Genomic DNA, 11,851 nt, shown 5'->3' on the forward strand with positions numbered 1-11,851 from the left:
GAATTTAATTGCCTTGAACAGATTAAATACATTAAATAAAAGCCTTCCCAGCATAACAAGATCAAGGTCATATTCAATTCCCATTTCCTTAGAACTTGTGTTTTCTCCTAATAAATTTAACATCTTTTGACATTTTATTTGCCTTTATCTGCATGGCCATTAAAAATTAAATGTCAACTAGCTTGCATTCAATATGTATTTGCTATGGTGTTTTCTTTTTATCTGATAAGTTAATGAAATGCAGATAAAAATCATTAGTCTCTGATGTGCATGGTTGCTTTCTTTCATCAGGCAGGCTTGGTTAGCTTTCTGCAGTAAGATCTATATTTATTATAGATTAGCCTTTTCATGGGCTTGCAAAATCAAACTTTAATAACTTTGCAAATGCTCTTTAAGATATGCATCAATCAGCTTGGTTGTTCTAAATTTGCCAGAAGGGTAAATGGCAATCGATATAATGATTCTGTAACACTAGAAAACAATTCAGCCTTACAACAAATCAGAACGAATGTAGGCTATAACTTGAGTGGTTGTGCCTGCAATCTAGTTTTTAGGCTTCAAAGTCTCTTGAGGCTCTCAGGATTTATGCTATCACTTCAGTTCTTGGAACATGGACATTCTACAGATTCAACGGCTTCAAATTGTTGGGTTGAATGAAGTGGTGCGATAAGGAAACAGATATCTGTAATAAACTCAAATAGTTTTTTGAGACTCGAATGTCTCCATACTTATGACCTACAGCAATTGATGTATAGGGTGCCATCACTGTAAAGCATACATGTGTTCATAGTTCTAAAGATGTATAGCAGGACAGAGGGGCAGAAGCTTGCACACACATTCTGAAAAGGACTTTTTCTGTTTCAGTATTACACCAACAAATTTTCAGGCTTATCAAATACAAGGTTTAAACTGATGACCTACAGAAATAATGTAACTGAATCTGTGTGGGTGGTTTGAGTTGATCTGCCCCATTTATACTGCCATGGGTAGAAATATTTTATCCCTATAGATGTTGCATCACAGGCTCCCTAAGAACACTCCCTTATTTGGGAGCACGGTGGCATAGTGGTTAGCCCTGTTGCCTCACAGCACCAGGGACCCGGGTTCAAATCCGGCCTCGGGTGACTGTCTGTGTGGAGTTTGCACATTCTCCCTGTGTTTGCGTGGGTTTTCTCCGGGTGCTCCGGTTTCCTCCCACAGTCCAAAGATGTGCGGGTTAGGTTGATTGGCCATGATAAAAAAATTGGCCCTTAGTGTTAGGGGGGGATTAAATACGTGGGGTTATGGGGTTACGGGGATAGGGCTTGGGTGGGATGGCTGTCGGTGTAGGGACCGGGCGCTAGGGTTTGGGTGATCAGCCATGATCTCGTTGAATGGCGGAGCAGGCTCGAAGGGCCGAATGGCCTACTCCTGCTCCTAGTTTCTATGTTTCTATGTTTCTATATTTGGCAGAAGTCTCACACATGAAATGTTAGCTTACTGCCCTCTCCTATCAGGATTGTGATCTATCTCTACAAGGGACTGTGCTGATAATTCCTAGCATTTTTCTTGTTTTCTCTCACTGGAGGATATTCAGCACAAATTACAGGGTAGTCATGCTTCATTTATGACAACAAAACTGTACAATACCCAATGCTAATAATTTAATACAATATGCTACAAATTCTGTGCTGTCCTACAATCCCCACAGAACCAACACCATTGGAGTCCTCCATCTCAAATTGCTCATTAAAAAAGTGGGGATGAGGCAATCTGACTTGGGTCAGAGAATATCTTTCTCTTTCTCGTAATGATACATAATGTAATTAGTATAATGTTGTTATTTTCACTTCTAATACTTGCTGCATTTTGACAACATTTTTCTGTGCCAATAAAGCTTTTTTTGCATGTAATTGCAATTCTCCATTGTGCTCACATATGTCCTGTGCTGCCAATTTATAGTATTTTCAAGCTTTACATTTGTGTTCTTCTTTAAATTGTGTTTTCTCATTTCGTGTCTGATATTTCTAGCGATTGATACAGAGTTTGCATTCTCAAGACTGCTCCCTCTTTTGCATATGGGATCATCATTTCCCATCAAAAGTGTGCCTGTGACATTCCATGACAGAGGTCGACAGGACCGATTGGTAGAATGGCGTTACTATTTTTTTTACTGCTGTTCAGCTTTTCCCCACTATAGCTGCATATTCCATACCTACGTTAATGAAATTTCCACTATTTATACCAGTTAAATGGCTTGTTAGATGCTTGAGAAGCATTAAAGGTTCATTATTGCAGTTACACCATGATTGACAGTTACATTTTCTTTTCCACTAATGAAATAATATTTCAAATATTTTGCCAGCAGCTTCTTATTCAAACCAAAAACATGCATTTTGCCTATTTTAAAAAAAACTTCAAAGCTATAATTTCGCTAATTTAAATTCTAAAATGTATCAGCCGTTGAGGACAGAGCCAAGTATCAATCATTTTCTTCATATTCTAGAGTGCTTGTCAATGTGGGCATGTAAGATTCTAGCTAACACCTTATCTTATTAATTAATATGTTCGAGAGTCTGGTGTCAGCAACTGTAATACTTTATTAAGAAACATAAGATTAACAGATATTCTGTCCTCTACCATATCTTATATTGATACATCAATCACAGTAAACATGAATGTCCATGTTACTTATATGAGCCATCCCACTGGATGGAACCTTGAACACTCTCAGGTTCATCTCAAGTGTCCTAAGTTCAAGCTGACCACTTATACCAATATGATCTCACATTTATACTCTGTAGTGATCCATCTATGGCACCTGACCCTTCTTTGTCTTCTATCCTGTTTTTGGCATGAAACTAACAATAGCAATTGGAACTTCACTAATCTATGCTTTACAAGGACACAAGCCTTGTTACCTAACAGCATTCAGTGGCTTTTCTTCACTAATTGCCTCATTATCCCTGGACTAATTCGCTTATTAATTATGTTATTTCTTATAGTTTCACAATCAGAGATATAAACATCACACATTATAATTAATCTATTCTATTACTCACTTTGCTTTAAGATTATTCTGTGGTTAATCATAGAAAAAGCGCTATTCTTCTTTCTTATCTCATTAAGGTTCCAGATAGTTGATTCCGAGGAATGTCTTATTTTTGTTGCCTTGGCGATCTGTCTGCAGTGAAGTGCCTGCATGAGGTTCTAACTTTTGCTAACTTCTCTTTCCCATAATGCATATAATATCAACCATTTTCTGTCAAGGTATGTTAGCCATTTTAATACTACAGTGAATAGTGATTGATTAATAAAGATTGTCTGCTTGGAGAATTTCAACATAGTAAACCAGAGCATTCTGTGATCATCTTTTATGTTTCTGTATTACTAGGTGTAACCTCTACCAAGACTGAATTGCAGTTTCAGTTTTTTTAAATCAGTTTTTCAAGGCAATGCTAATAAAGGCAGTCTTCTACACATAATCTTCTCTGGAACTCAGAATATGCAGAGGTTAATAACTTGTATTCTCTTTTCAGAGTAAGGTACACTGCAAATAAGCACTTAAATGAGGTTTAATTGCTCAAAACTTAAAAAGCTGCTTTGTCAATAAATAGTTTATTTTTCATATCATACAAGTTCAATTTTCCCTCAAAAATATTAAATCTTTAGAGGTCAAATGTGATTTTTTCTTCTCTTAACCTACCACTGGGTTCAAAATAGTTTGAAGCATCTTAACAATCTGCAAGAAGAAATTCAGAAGAGCCAGTATCATTTCCAGGTGCCCAGTGATTTAATGGCAGCCAACTTGCACCCAGGACTGTAGCCCAGTGCGAGGGTAAACGAGGTAAGAAAACTGACGCCTCCCCCATTCACTTTAGCACCATTACCATTAAATCTGCATGGCAATGCTACCAAATGGGTAAGTGGACGGAGTGCCTGGCCCGGCATTAGAGGAAATTGCATTTTGAACAAAATGGGATAAAAACCTGGTGAGAACGAGACTCGCCCTAATTTCCGCTCTCTGTTTTATTACCCAACCACCATTATGCCCTGATAATGACCAAAACAGCGAGGAAACTCCAGGCTGTTATCTTTACTGAGTTAACCTTTTTTTTGTGGGGGGGGGCACAAACACTGAGGGAAATGCACAGATAAAAATAATTATTTGTTGTTGTAAATAGTCTGTGATACCAACATCGATGCATTACATAAAATGTCCTCCACAATTCACAAAGTAGCATTCAGAAGCAACTCCAACTGTGGTTCTCAAACTTGTTCAGGCTGAGCACCACCAAGAAATTCTCATAGCCACTTATTCCCATCTAGCTAAGCATATGGAGAAACATGCAAAAAAGTGTTTCTCTCCTCTCTTGTTACCCTTCCGTTTCTCTCCTCTTCCTAGTTCTTTCTCTTTTTTCATTCACTTCCATCTTTCCTTCCTGTGACTTCTCTTTCTTACTTTTCTCCATACTTACTTCTCTTCTCTCTTCCTTTCTCCATTTCTCCTTTTTATTACTTCTATTTTTACCACGCTCTCCTGTTTGTTTATGTAACACTGGGCCAGATTTTGCTGTAGCAGGGCATCTAATGGTGTCTGCTGTGTAGGGGGTGGCGTGTGCCCAGTCAGCTTCACCTCTGACTGTCTCTGAGTGGTTCGAATCGTTCCCACACCCCTGGGTTCTAGACACCGGACTTAGATACAGGCGACGATACAGAAAATCGAGTAGACAAGTGGTTTGGTGCAAGAAAGCCACAATCTTACTGAGAATTACTGATATAGTTACAGGCATAAGCAATTACACTTATATGGCAATGGGGAACACACGGCACATCGAGGGAAACAAATACATTAAAAACCCCCTTATCCTTATCCCACCCCCAATACCTAACTAGATTAAGCTACGAGGGGCCAGGAATTCATGCTCACCAATTCAAAACCTGTTGCTTTAACTGGTTGTGGGTTTTGAGGTTCACCCTTTTTGTCCTTTAGGGTTCATCGTCGTCACGTGGTCACAGGGTGCGGCGATGGAGTTGTTTGTGCGAAGCACCCTCCTTTTCCTCCGTTAACGTCTTCGTTGAGTACTCTGTCGCGATGGGTCTTCTTCTTCTTTGGGCAGTTGGTCGTCGACGGTATTACTGTGGTTGGGGTTCGGTTGGCGGTTTTTACCGTTAATGATTTTCCTATCCAAGCTTCGAACGCCAACTTATTCATCAAACGCCAGCTTATAACTAGGCCGTTTGTCCCCCAACGTGTCTTTCCGCTGCCCTTCTCTGCCTTTACCGGTTTTACCATTTTTCTCATCTCGTCTCGTCTGTTTGTGGCCCCGTGTGTCCTGTGCGTCTTCGATTCGGGTCTCGTTCTCCTCCCCGTTTGGCCCCAGTGTTGTGATGGGCGTCCTTGGGGTCGGGGCGAGCAAGAGAGCGAGCGGCAAGCGGCAAGAGCAAGAGATAAGAGACCAATCATTACTGGTGGGCCTACAATTATACCCGGTTCTTCACCCCTTATCTGCACACCAAATCAGGTCAGTCCTTTGTCTAACATTTGGCAGGCTCGTTTAAAATGATTACAGCCATTTACTTTAATGACTTCTGGGGCGGTTGTCTCCTGGTATAATGGCTTCGATATCCTGGCTGTTTGTCATTTATGAAACTTAATCGGGTTTCCTGGCTTGGCAGCTACCTGTGAGCTGTTACCGATTATTTATGCGAAGAGTTGATGGCTTTCAGATAAGAGCCATCCTGGCTTGATCTGTGCAAGGTGAAGAATGCATATTCTGTGTTTACCTAGCTGTCTGGCTTTACAAAGTCTTTTCACAGATTCATGCATGTTAGGTTTTGTTTCAGGGACTGCCTTTTTGCAGGGCCTTGCTTTTAAAAATCCTGTCGGTTTTGGTCACGAGGTCTCGGAAGCCATTTTTGGCTACCCTTATTAATAACTTGTCCATACAGGGCCCCTTTATCCATAACTTTTGGGGAATGTGGGAATTTTGAGAACCCTACAGCTGTTAGTTAGACTTGCCCCAGCACCCTTCAGCTCAAAGGTTTTTTGGCCACTAAATTGCTGAAAGTGTGAGCTAATAACGTCACAGTGAGGGAAACAGGGCATCTCGGACCCGAGTGAACAGTGCAACCAACAGTGTCTCTCCTTAACCACTGACATTGAAGGATTGAGAAATAAACAGTGGAAGGACTGAGAAGGAGGGTGAATTAGAGTGGATGAATTCAATGTCAAATCATGTACAGAAAGAGAAGTAGAGAGGGACAGAATGATTGGATTAAGGAGAGAAAAAAGAGACAGAAAGAAAAAGTAAAAAAAGTTTAGAAATTTAAGATTTATAAAATCTCCAACAACAATTAATACTTGAAGGAATGAGACTCCAAACTTGCAACAGTTAATTTTCAGTGCCATAGCGATTGATTGGCAGTCATTAACAATTATCACATTGTTAAAAGGATACTTGCACTTGTGATGAAATAACTTAATTTTTTTTTGGTGATGTGTTTAGTTCGTGTCTACTGCACAAATATCGCAGCTCCACAACGTTCAATGCATGTTAATGGTTAGGCAGACAGTAAAATACTGTTTTTGTGAAGCTAATGGCGAAGCGGTGCAACGTGGACAGCAACTTTTGGATATTGTCATTTGACCGCGCATCTGCTCCTCGCCTGAGGTCGCTGTACCATTTACACATAAATAACCGCAATCGCCATTATACTCACCATTATTTTGACAGCAAAATCTGGCCCACCATCATTTGCACTATACTTGGGGAGAGTGCAGGGTGTGGAGAGGGACTGCTGAAGGAGTGCAGAAACAAGATAATGATTTAGAAATTGGACCTCATTGCACCCATTTTATTGGTCTAAAACAGATGCTACAAGGCCCATTTTCTGGGACCAATATTGTGCTGGGCCATTTATCAGGTGTCCCTAGTGGCCACCTAGAGCAGGCGTTAGGCCCCTTGTACATGTAGATGAGGAGCCTAGCACCTGTTTTAGGCCCCCTCACCAAAATTGGTCCGTGATGAGCGGGGCAGGAGTCCAACAAAAGGTACGTTTTTTAAAAACATTCCTGTGGAGCCAGGAGCTACTGATGGTCGCTGCCAACCCCCTTCCTGTTCTCCTTCCCCACAGGATTTATCTGAGGCTGGTGGCCTGTAATTCCATTCTCAAGTTGTGTGCTTTGCCTGTGGAGGAGTGACGGCTGCCAGCAGTTCACTGTGAGGACCAATTATTTGCGATCCATCTTCGGGCATAGGGATTGGTCCCTGCATCCAATTGATACTCAAAAGCTGGACTAAATGAATTTCTAGGCCAATGAGTCAGGGTTGTGCAAGCAGAATAGAGCTGCTCAAAGACCACACAGAGAGCAGGAGGGTGTGGGTTGTGACTGCTCCTATGAACACAGAGAGCATGCTATTAGAAGTTGAAAAGGATGAAATCCATGGTGTGATCTTAATTATCATAAAAATAAAATCAGATGTGTGCATGGCTACTGAGATGAGTTTGGTATAATTGACACAAATTGCAGCCAATTGGAAGAAACCACATGGTACCAGCATCATTCAAATTACATTTAATTTTATTCTGGTTCTCCAATTTTTTTTATGTTCTGATCTGGATTTGCCTCACATTTCACAACAACAACTTGCATTTATATAGCACCTTTAACGTCATAAAATGTCCCAAGGTGCTTCACAGCATTATTAGACAAAATTTGACACTGAGCCACATAAGGAGACATTAGGACAGGTGACCCTGGTAGGTAGGTTTTAAGGCTCGTCTTAAAGGAGGAGAGCGAGGTAGAGAGGAGGAGAGGTTTAGGGAGGGAATTCCAGAGCTTAGAGTCTAAATAGCTGAAGGCACAGTTTGAGAACCAGTGATGTAGATGAATGAAATGCAGGCAGTTACATTACAGGCATATGACAGAGTAAAGGGTATATCTCTGAGATAGCAAGTTTTAGAACTGAATAAATGACTGTATAAAAGTGATGGTTCATAAAGTTGTTGCTTTTTTTTTAGGTTTGGTACATGTGCTCATTTTAATATTTCCATGTACTAGGGTTAATAAAAGTTGAGAGCTATAATGGGATCAATGAGAAATATGAACTCCAATAGAAAACCTCAAATAGAAGACCTGAGAAGGGCATCAAGGAGTCTGAATAAAACTGATTTCAATGGGAATCGAGGGGAAAACTCTCCACTGGTTGGAGTCACAAAGGAAGATAGTTGTGGTGGTTGGAGGTCAATCATCTCAACCCTAGGACATCGCTGCAGGAGTTCCTCAAGGCAGTGTCCTAGGCCCAACTATCTTCAGCTGCTTCATCAATGACCTTCCCTCCAACATAAAGTCAGAAATGGGGATGTTCGCTGATGTTCACAGTGTTCAGCGCCATTCACAACTCCTCAGATAATGAAGCAGTCCATGCCTGCATGCAATAAGACCTGGAAGACGTTCAGGCTTGGGCTGATAAGTAAAAGGTAACAGTTGTGTCACAGAAGTGCCAGGCAATGACTATCTCCAACAAGCAAGAGTCTAACCACCGCCCCTTGACATTCAATGGCATTACCATCACTGAATCCCCCACCATCAACATCCTGGGGGTCACCATTGACCAGAAACTTAACTGGACCAGCCACATAAATACTGTGGCAACAAGAGCAGGTCAAAGGCTAGGTATTCTGCAGCGAGTGCCTCACCTCCTGACTTTCCAAAGCCTTTCCATCTACAAGGCACAAGTAAGGAGTGTGATGGAATACTCTCCACTTGCCTGATGAGTGCAGCTCCAACAACACTCAAGAAGCTCGACACCATCCAGGACAAAGCAGCCCGTTTGATTGGCACCCCATCCAACACCTTAAAAATTCACTCCCTCCACCACTAGCGTACCGTGGCTGCAGTGTGTACCATCTACAAGATGCACTGCAGCAACTCGCCAAGGCTTCTTCGGCATCTTTCACCTAGAAGGACAAGGGCAGCAGGTGCATGGGAACACCACCACCTCCATGTACCCCTCCAAGTCACACACCATCCTGACTCGGAAGTATATCTTAGATCCTTTATCATCACTGGGTCAAAATCCTGGAACTCCCTACCTAACAACACTATGGGAGTACCTTCACCACACGAACTGCAGCAGTTAAAGAAGACGGCTCCCCACCACTTACCCAAGGGCAATTAGGGATGGGCAATAAATGCTCGCCTTGCCAGCGACGCCCACATCCCATAAACAAATTTTTTTAAATGGGGGGAACATTGAAAATTACATTAGTGGATCGCATGACATTGCTGATGTTAAGTCAGAGGATGCAATGTTTTATAATGATATAAGAAGCAGTATACCACGAAACATTAATCAGCAGTATGTTTTAAAGTGTCAGTGTTTTGTCCCTCTCAACCTAAGGAAGTTTCCAGTTGGTTGCCCAAAACAGCAGTTATTGTGTGCTCGATTTACCGGCAGTTTAATTCAAACAGTGCCACTGAGATGAGCGCTTGCTGACTGAACAGCAAAAGAAATAAAGACTTGCATTTATATAGCGTCTGCCACAACCACCAGACGTCCCAAAGCGCTTTACAGCCAATGAAGTACTTTTTGAAGTGTAGTCACTGTTGTAATGTAGGAGAGCGGCAGCCAATTTGTTCACAGCAAGCTCCCATAAACAGCAATATGATAATGACCAAATAATCTATTTTAATGATGTTGATTGAGGGCTAAATATTGGCGAGGACACCGGGATAACTCCCCTGCTCTTCTTCGAATATCTTTTACGTCCACCTGAGAGAGCAGACGGGGCCTCGGTTTAATGTCTCATCTGAAAGACGGCACCTCTGACAGTGCAGCACTCCCTCAGCACTGCACTGGAGTGTCAGCCTAGATTTTTGTGCTCAAGTCTCTGGAGTGGGACTTGAATCCACAACCTTGTGCTTAAACCGCGACTGACGCTGTTCTGGACCGATGGACTATTTTATGTGTGCAGATAGCACCCTCTGGTGGTGGTTATTGTGTTAGCAGTGTGTTTGTATGAAGCAGAGGTCATTTGACCTTTGTTCCTTTCTTCCTGTGTGCGGTTATTTGACCTTTGTTCCTTTCTTCCTGTGAGAGGTCATTTGACCTTCATACCTTTCTTCCTGTGTAACACAGGAAGTAGAATTCCAGGAAGAACCTGGCAGTAATGGAGGATTCCATAAGGGTTTCACAATCCAATGTAATCTGATTTCATATGTTAGGCCGAGCGCAATATCTGTGAGTATCTTTGTTTCTTAGTATAATAGCAACGTTATCAGAGTAGTATTTTGACAATAATATGTTTATAAAAGGTTAATATTTGATAGTTACAGAAGTGAGTCCAAATGTTAGTTAGTTATACAATTAATCTATTCTACTGTTGTAAATATGTTTATATCTTATGTAATATCGAATGTATAGTACTTAATTTATGTACAAAACATACTTTATCTTTGTTTACAGTTTCACAAATTTGTTCAAGTAAAGCTTCAAAACAGCAAACGGCTTCACGAAGAATTATTTTTGAATAAGTGTTTAACTTGCTGGATAACTAGATAGGAGCATGTCTAGCGCGGCCAGTACAGTGAAAAGATAGCAATATGGCTAGCAGTGAAAAGATATCAGTGAAAAGATATCAGTGAAAAGATAAAGTGAAAAGATATCAGTGAAAAGATATCAGTGAAAAGATATCAGTGAAAAGATATCTGTGAAAAGATAGCAATACGGCTAGCTGTGAAGAGCGGAGCAGGAGGAACCCAGAGTAAGCCTTAACCTTGTAGAGCACATCTACCTCACATCAACATGTCAGAAGATAATAACGAAAATGCTTTGCAGCAAGTAGAAGACCTTAAACAGGCAGACGAAACTGCAGAAGGTGACAATCGGTCTATAAGCTCCAGTTACTACAGATCACAAGTTGGTTCACGGTCATCGGGTGGTTCTAGAGTAAGCATAGCCATCGCCAAAGCACGGGCTAAGCTAGTACCAGCTCAAGCCAGAGCTGCGCATGCGAACAGTGAAATAGAAATAAAAGTAAGACAGGCCCGTCTCCAAGCTGAACCCCAAGCAGAACAGGCCCAACTCCAAGCAGAACAGGCCCGATTCCAAGCAGAACAGGCCCATCACCAAGTGGAACGACAAGCTGAACAGGCCCGTCTCCAAGCCACATTAGACGCTCTGCAGCAACAAAAAGAAATAGATGCTGCATTAGCCGAGACACAAGTATTCGAGGCAATTTTGGAGGGAGCTGTTCCCGAGACAGCTTACAAACCTTTAATTCCCGTTCCATGGCAGAGTCCACGACAGCGCACCATAGATTACGTGAGCGACCATGCCGACATACAGTTTACAGGAGAAAGGGATGGAGGCCCGCACATCTCTACAGATGCAAGCACTTCGTATAACATGCCACAAGTTGCCAACCAAGGTCAAAGCAGATGGCGTGCCTCAAGCCGCAGAGTCTCCTCCAGCAGAATGGAAGACACGGTGCAGAGGAATAGGATGCCAAATAGAGAAAGTCAGAGGCAAATCCCCTCTCGGTTCCTTGAGACCCCCAAAAGAGCCCCTAGCCAAGGCAACCCTGGCACAGGTCCCAGCACCTACGACCTTGCCAAATACCTTGCACACACCCAGCTGGTGACTTCGGAGTTAATCAAGTTTGATGACAGACCGGAGAATTATCGGGCTTGGAAGTCCTGCTTCCACGATGCAATATCGGGCTTAGACCTGTCGGCAGGAGAAGAGCTCGGCCTCCTTATCAAATGGCTCGGCCCAGAGTCCGCCGGACAGGCCTGCAGGATAAAAGCAGCCAATGTGGGACAGCTGCCAGAGGGGTTGAAGAAGGCTTGGGTGAGGCTGGAAAA

The sequence above is a fragment of the Somniosus microcephalus genome, chromosome 13, assembly GCF_052327205.1.
Source record: "Somniosus microcephalus isolate GS21.2 chromosome 13, FLI_Smic_1.0, whole genome shotgun sequence".
Taxonomy (NCBI): Eukaryota; Metazoa; Chordata; class Chondrichthyes; order Squaliformes; family Somniosidae; genus Somniosus; species Somniosus microcephalus.